Raw genomic sequence first — 8,746 nt, 5'->3', positions numbered from 1 at the left:
CAACCTTGTGGCAGGCAATGATTTCTTAGAACACAAAATGACAAAATAAAAAAATTATAAAGTAGACTTTATCAAAATTATTAACTTTTGCTTATTTTGGCTAAAAATGTCAGATAAGCCACAGTCTGGGAGAAAGTATTGGAGAACACATATTTAAAAAATAATATTCATACTAGGTAAAGGACTCTCAAAACTCAGTAATAAGAAAACATCTAATTTAAAAGTGGGGAAAATATTTTAACAAACATTCCACCAAGGAAGATAAAACAGTGACAAAAAAAGGACATGAAAAGATCATCAATATTAACAAAATGGAAATTAAAATCACAATCAGACACAACTACATACTTACTAGAAAGGCTTAAAAACTAATAATAGTATGTGCAGGCAAGGATGTGGAACAAAGGGAATTCTCATTGCTTGTGCGAATGAAAAATAACAGAGAAACATTGGAAAATTTGTTTATTATTAAATTAAACATATACTATCATAAGACCAAGTAATCCCGTATGTGACTGTTTAGACCTACTTTATTCGTAATTATCAAATACTGGGAATAAATGCTGAAAATGTCCCTCAGTTAGTGAATGAATAAACCAACTGTGGCACATCCATACAGGGGAATACCATTCAGCAATAATAAGGAACATACTATTGACACACTCAACAAAATGGATGAACTTCAAACGCATCATGCCAGACTTAAGCCAGGTTCCAAGAGCAAAGTTATGGCGATAGAAATCAGGTGGTTATCAGGGGCTTGGGGTGTGGGAGAGGCTGTCTACAAAAAGATATGGGAGGAACTCTGAGAATGAGAAAAACGATTCCACATCTTAATTATGCTTGTGTTATCACTTGTATATGTCTACTTGTCAAAACTCAACAACTGTTTGACAGGTTAAAGGATATATTGTATTGTATGTAAATCATACCTAAATTAAAAAAAAATTTTTTTTAAATTTTTCCAAGCATTTTGGGATTTTTATTTGCTATCCTCTTTGTTTAACTGGTTTCTAGCTTAATTTCTCTAGTTGGAGAACATCCTTGACATGACTTCAATACTTTGAAATTTATTGAGACTTTCTTTATGGCCCAGCATCTGGTCCGTTTTGTTAAATGTTCCATTTGCACTTAAAATAAATGTGTATTCTGCACTTATTGGATGCAAAGTAATAGCAGCAAAATAAGCCAAAATCTTTGTAGCTAGTAACACAGTAAACGCAGTAACTAACTAGTAAACACAGACCTAAACCCTTGGAATCCCCCACCTTCACCTTTGAGACTACATACTCTTCAACTGTCTGACTTCTTAACAATGGGTACTGGCTTTAGCAGGTTCAAATCAGACAAAATCAGAAATTCAATGATGATTTTATGTTTCTTCACTGCTCTTTGTCCCACCCTTGTCTCCCTTTCCACCTGAGAATAAGAACCTATGATGTTCAAGTTCTTCTGAACCCAATTTGTCACAGAGAATGAAAATATGATCAATTAATGACCCCTGGTTTGTCTTATAGTAAAGACATTCACATTTTAATAAAAGTACATGGAAATGACAGTGCTTAACCTAAGGAGATAACTCATTTAAAGAAAGAAGTATCATTTGGTTTGACCTAAACTCATAACTCAGGTGCATAATTTACACTGTGTCACATGAAGCAGTTTACTCACTCTGTGATTCAATGTTTTTACCCCTGTAAAATAGAGATGATAATCCAGCTGAACTACAGGATCATTGTGAGGATCTTAACGCACTTAGTACATCTATCCATGCAGCCAGAATACTCATGAAGGGCTATGCTTAAAGTCAGGATGGCTGGCATGAAGTTTCCGGTGAATTTTGGGGCTGGGATATGACTGAATCTGTAGGCTAGGAGGGACTAGGAGCCATCTCATGTGGCTTGATGGAAACCAGAGAAAAGAGACTCTCCCACCCCCACACCACCACCACCACCAACAACAACAACAAAGCTTATGCCATTTCCTCTTTGCCGGTGGCTGATTATTCATGGTGTGGGGCCAATTTGCAAAACTTTAATGGTGATGTTTACAGATGGGGCCAGTACCACCAACACCTCCCTACCCCCTGTAGGAAGTATTCCCCAATCCCCTAGTCTGAGAACATCTAGAAAAAAAGGGGGCTTTTTTTTTCTTCTGAAAAAAGACTAAGAGGAGATAATCCCAGAGCCAAAATACCTTTGGAGTTGGTCATGTAAATTCTATTTTATCTAAACAAATGCAACGTGAGTCCCTATTGTTTGCAAGCATGTGACAGGTCTTATCACATGTTTCTGTCTCTTAGCACCTGGGACATACATCTAAAGGACTCAATAACATTCTGATGATTTTGTACATCCTTTGGTTCACTGAAGCTTTGCTAAACTCTGTGCTAAACTTCCATGAGGACGACTGACAGCCATATATGCTAGCACAGGTGATGGGAAGGGGAGATGGCCATGGAAAGAATTGCTTCATCTTGAGTTCAAATTAGTAATAGATACTAAGGGTCCAAGAGTACATGTTTTCTGTCTTGGTTTTCTTTATACTGAATGAAAAAAAAAATCAGTGAGTGAAGGAGCATTTATTAAATTGCTTCTGAATGCCAGTGTGCTAGGTAGAAAAGACAGGAGAAGCAGAATACAGACTCCAAAATCAGACTTTCTAGGTTTGAACTCCTCTTGGTCACTAGACAGCTACTTGCTGTAACTTCCCTGTGCCTTAGTTTCCTGGTTTATAAACTCGTGATGGTGGTTGTAGCTGCCTCATAGATACATTGTGAAGGTCACATGAGTTATTACATGTAAAGCACACAGAATACAGCCTGGTGTATAGAAAGTACTAGGAGTGTTTGTTATCATCGTAATTTTATCCAAACTTGACTGTAACTTTATGTGGGAGAAATTTTTACCTATTTGATAAATGAAGAAACTGAGGCTCAGAGAATTGAAATGACTTGCCCAAAGCCATGCCATTAAAACACAGAAGAGTTGACTGAATTCAGTGCCATTTCATTCTATTTCTTTACCACATTAGGACATCCCTGGGCACAGGAGGCTGGATTCACTGCAAAGTGTAGAAGGATACTGCCAGTGAGAAGGGGCTGTCACAGAACAGGGCTGCAACTGTCTAGATCTGATACTAACTACTCAGGGGTTCTTGGGTTGTCACTTGTCTTCTTTGACTCAGTTTGCTTATCTATTTAATGGGAATGAATGACTGGTATCTCTTAGGTACTCAGATCTCCTTTCCTTTAGGACAAAGCTTGATTTTCTTCCTTTTTTCCTAGCTATGGATAGATGGAAAGTCATTCCAGATCTCTGTCCTTCCTCATAGCCATCAGGGCAGAAGGCACATGGAGGACAAGGAATTTGGTAGTACTCTGCAAACCAAAGAACTTTAGAGTTACGATACTGTGATTTATAATAAGAAAAATATATTTGGTCTTTGATCAAGTTCCTGGCAAAAAGCTCCTAAAGCTCTTGGAATTTCCTGTGATAAGAGTGCTGAAAGTCTCTTCGTTATGTTAATAAGGTGACTTTTGGAAACCCCTTTAGGTAACTTAAACATGGGGGCTGTTTGCCTGGGGGAACCACTCATGTGATTAGAGGGTTGGAACTATCAGTAACCAGCCCCACCCCCAACCTCCAGGGAAGGCAGAGGGACTAGAGTTTGATTCAAAGGCAGATATCCATTGATATAATCAATCATGCCCCTGTAATGACGCCTCCATAAAAACCCAAAAGGAAGGACAAGGTTTGGAGAGTTTCTGGGTTGGGAACACATGGAGACCCCGGAAGTGGAGAGGGCATGGAAGCTCCGCACACTCTCCCCAAACCTTGTCCTTTGCATATGTTCTATTTGGCTGTTCCTATACACCCTTGTATAATAAACTGGTGATCTAATAAGTAAAATGTTTCTCTGCGTTCTTTGAGCTGCTTAGCGAATTAATCAAACCTAAGTGGGGAGGGGAGGTCTTGGGAACCTCTGATTTATAGCCAGTTGGTCAGAAGCACAGGTGACAACTTGGACTTGTGACTAGCATCTGAAGGGGGCGGGGTCAGGATGTCTAGGATTGAATTCTTAACCTGTGGAATCTGATGTTATCTCTGGATAAATAGTGTCAGAATTGATTTGAATTGTAGGACACCCAGCTGGCGTCTTAAGAATTGCTTGTTGGTAGGAGAACTCCCCCTCCCCCAGCCATGTTGGAATTGGTCTCAGAACACAAGAGGGTAGCAGCTGGTCCTTTGGCCTGCTGCAGGGGGACAGTGGCATCTCTGAAGAGAATTCTATGTAGCAACTTCGTAGAACTCCAGTCTGTCAGTCCTGGCTCCTTGATACTTTGTTTAAACTTTGCCTCTACACGTCCTCCTCCAGGTCCAACAGACGACCCTCTTGAATCAAACTGGATCTAGCTAATTATTTTGAATTTATTGGTTAATTTTATTAAGAGATATTAATGGATTCTTCATCTCTGGCAACTCCTATGCCCACAGCTGCTGAGGTAAAACAGGTGAGGGGGTGTGTGTGTGTCTGTGCACACATGCACACATGCAGGATTCTAATTATATTTTCACACAGTTATAGCCTAAAACCAAGGTCTGTTTTCCCCCTCACCCTCAAACAGGCATCAGGTTACCTGCTTTTGCCAACCAGCAATCACATTTCTGGGTGAAATGTAAAAATCGGGTTCAATTACAGTAGGGAAATCATTAACATGTGCTAAAATCTGGATGTTTCCATTTCAGCAGAACTAATAGTTCTCAGGTGCTAATAACATAACCTTGAGAAAGCCAGTCACCTTCCCTGCTAGAGACAGGAAGGAATAAGGATGTGTCCCAGGCATCTGTAGAGAGAGGGCTGGGCCTGGAAAGCCTGTGAGATGTGGTTTGAGGGACAAGGGTAGTGCTTTCCATGAGAGTGCTCTTACCTATGGCTCAGGGCAAAAAGGACGGCGCACTGACACTGGGTGATCTGAACTTTTAACATGAAGTGGACTAGCTATGCCACATTGGGAAACTCTAGGGTGACTATACAGTTTATCTTCCAAACCAGGGCACTTTTGAGAATAAACAGTGGTTCTATTAATAATTACACCAGGAAAAATGGGCTCAAAACCATGACTGTCCTTGACAACCTAGAATGTTCGTTTTTTCTACTTATAACCTCCTACCACCCTTCCCATACCCACTTACACCCCAAGCATACAGCTTAAACTGCAAATCCAGGAAAGCTAAACCTGTGAAGATTTAGTAAAACTGTCTGAATACTGGGCATTCTGGGCAGGGGTAGCAGACCAGTTTTAATACCAGGACATTTATAGTCCACATTTACCTATGACATTTCAAAGCAAAGTTAGGCACCCAGAGTGGTCACATTTCCTCTGAAGCATTTGGAAGGTTGGAAACCAGACCCAAACAATTTGCATGTCATTTACACGGTTTTGGTGGGAGAAAGAGGGTGTTGGTATCTAGCAGAGGAATGTGGGAGACCATCAGAAATTTCCCGGCCTTGGCTGAAAATGAAGGGCCCCACTTGGGTTTCTGCAGCCCCAAACCACATTTTAGGCATGCTGCGCATGGCAGTTCCCCAGGGGTCAGGAATCTTGTGTTACCAGAGTTCAGCCAGGAAAATCAATACCCCACTGCTAAAGGTTAAGAGTTTATCCAACTGAAAATAAATAAAAGAAACAAAATAAAGTTTTGGGGTTTTTTTTTGCAGACCTCCAATGTGACTGGAAACAGTCCTCATCCTTTGGGCTTCAGCTTTTAGGGCCTTGGTAGTGAAGTGTATATGAGCCTGAATCACAAAACCACCATAAACAAAGAGTTCTGAGAGAATCATAGTCACAGACTTATGACGGCTGGGCCTTTACATCACCTAATTTAACCCCTCGGATTGACCAATGAAAAAGCTGAGACCCTGAGCAGAGAGTCCAGGACCCTCAGGCTGTTACTGTCCAATATTGGAATGTTCTAGATATCAAAGTATTCTGGATCTTAGGGACATTCTCCCACAACATATTTAAGGCAACCATCCCTCTACCCCAAGCTTCTCTGTCTCCCACCTAGCTCCTTTGTGTCCTTTGCAGAACGGTCATAAATCTCTTTCCTGGGTATTAATGAGACTCATTTCTGCAACTTTCGTTGGAACTGACAATGAAAGAGAACTTCCTTTCCCCTGGGGTAGCTGAGAGAATAAATCTGCGTGGAGAGATGATGACAACCAGCTTGCCATCAATATTATGCCAACAGGGAGGAAAGCTGAGGCGAGAGAGACTGGAATCTGGCAATGGTACTTGAGTTCATCCATACAGCCACGTATGATTCACTAATCTTAGAAGGTTTGGCCTTATTTGCCAACATATTCCCTTTCCAGTTTAAACCATTTTGAGTTGTGTTCCCTGTAACATAACCAAAAGGAACCCGCTGACACAGACAGATGGTGATTTGCCCCAGGTCACATCATAAATAAAATTCCCAGTACTTAGAAGCTTTTCTCTCAAGTACAGTTACTTTCCCTATGTATTTCTGTCTATCCTCAGGAACACATATATAAATGGATAGTTAATGAGCTTCCCCAGAAAGACACTGCCTTTATTCTAAGCCCAGGCAAATGTTGGGGCTGTGACTGCTGCCAGATGCCCCAGCTGATCAATAATGGCACAAAATCTGAAGAATACAGACTACTCGTGTTGAGGCATTAGTGACCCCAGCTCTAAAGAGTTAGCAGCAGAAGATCTTGGGATAGTTAGGTAGACTTCATATAAAAATATATATATAAATGTTGAATTTGCTGATTATAGTAAAATCCACTTGGTCTTTGTGTGGCATTAACACAGTCTTGTTTGAATTTTGGTTCTGTACCAGAATGTTTCTCCACTCCATAACAAAGGAGAAGCTTGGGGAAGGGGCTTCTCTGAAAAGAATCAGTGCTCTTAACAAGCTCAGCTCACCATCATGACCAAGTGTGATGGAGAAGCACCACTGCCAGTTTGGTTATCCTGAGACTTCCCCGATTTGGATCAATTCATCAGACTGATTTCTCTGACCCTGGTCTGCTAAGCCAGGACTGCTAAAGAACTGAATGTAGCCAAAGCCAGGAAGTTGAGTGCCATTGGACCATCACCACAATAAAGATTCCATTCCTCATGAGCCCTCAATGTGGTCCAGGCTAACGTTTTCTCCCTCTCTTCTGTCCCCGGGGATTTTGTTCCTCCTCATAAACTCATTCTCTCAGTCAACTCAAGCGCTGCTCTTCTAAGTGCTTGCCTTAGCAGCAGGCTTTTCACCAGAGATGGAATGTTGGTTTCACTTAACTGTGATCTATTGGCACTAGCTGTATAAAATAATAAAGTAAGAAAAATCCCCGTGGCTATGTCTGGCCTTGGTGTATAAAGTGTACACTAATTGATTAATTAGAAAAGTCTGCTTAGATCCCTGCTTAGAAACAGGAAGCAGTGTCACAAGTGCTAGATATTTACCATCAAATAACTCCTCTCCCCACCATAGGGAGCTCTAGTAGACACAAGCTGGGCTGCAGCATCGCATATTCTGAAACCTAAACAACACGAGCAGCCGAGGGTTCTGGGCCCCAGGTCTGCAGGGGTTACTCCAACATGGGCAGTGGGCCAGCCCCATACAGAGTATAGAGTGAGAGTAAGGGGCTGGCGTGTACAGGTTTCAACACCTGGAGAAGCCTGTGAAAGCAAGGGCTCTGTTGTGCTGAGAACTGTTTCCAGGAATGCCCCTACAGCAGAAAAGCTCTAAGTCAGCCAGATATGGATGTTGATATCTGAGCAAGTTTCCTATTCAGGCAGAGGCTGGGGCTTTGGGGAGAACCTAGGTCATAGAGAAAAGAGCTGGAAGGCAAAGACAAGAAAGCTAATGTTCAGGGCAGGGTTTCGGACCTATAAGAAAACAGAAGAATTTGGAGTCTGAGGTCCGTTCTGCAAGCTGGACTAGCATGGTGGGGGGTCAAGGTTCTGCGATTCAGAGCTGTGTCAACAGGTTTGAAGAAGATGTGTATCCAACATGTGTATCCTGTAACAGTCTGGTTACCTCACCTGGCCCAAGACAAAGTTCAGGCAGACTCTACAGGTGAATATATTAGTACATTAGCTTAGAAGAGTGAGACTTGCAATCCTGGTTCCTTCCAGAAGATTTAATAAAAAACCACACCCTAGCCTTACTTTTTTTCTGTAGAACTCTGAGGACCACATGGAAATCTCCTCAAAATATATAGTCAAGATATACAGATATAAAATTACCTTATTCAACTGGTCATTTTAGACCCTACCAGTTCAGTTATACATTAAAATGGAATCTTTGGATAAACTGCTGACATCTTTACTCTCTAGTTTGTTTTTTATCCTCCTGAAAAATTAAGAAGCAGGCATTGGAGAGAAGCAGAATGAATGATTTTCCTCTGCACACTTTTCCAATGGCCCCAAAACTCTAGTTTTAGTTTCACCTTGTACAATGGCCATAAAGTCAAAGAGTCCCCTAGCACCCTGAAAAAGATCGTTCTTTTCCTATCAAACTGAGATCCTATTGACACTCAGATCCTCAGATTCATCCCTGAATTACTATCTTTGAACTGAGCACTTCTTAGACAACCTGGGGGTTTCCTGGGGTTTTTCATCCCTTTTTTAAAATATCGATTTTGGAATTTTTAACTAGGTTTGTGCCTCTGATCTTTTCTCAGTATCTGTAAAATCCTTTATTTCCCACAAGTTTGACAGAAG

Source organism: Vicugna pacos, chromosome 19 (assembly GCF_048564905.1).
Source record: "Vicugna pacos chromosome 19, VicPac4, whole genome shotgun sequence".
Taxonomy (NCBI): domain Eukaryota; kingdom Metazoa; phylum Chordata; class Mammalia; order Artiodactyla; family Camelidae; genus Vicugna; species Vicugna pacos.
The sequence above is the reverse complement of the archived record's forward strand: the minus strand, read 5'-3'. Positions refer to the sequence as shown.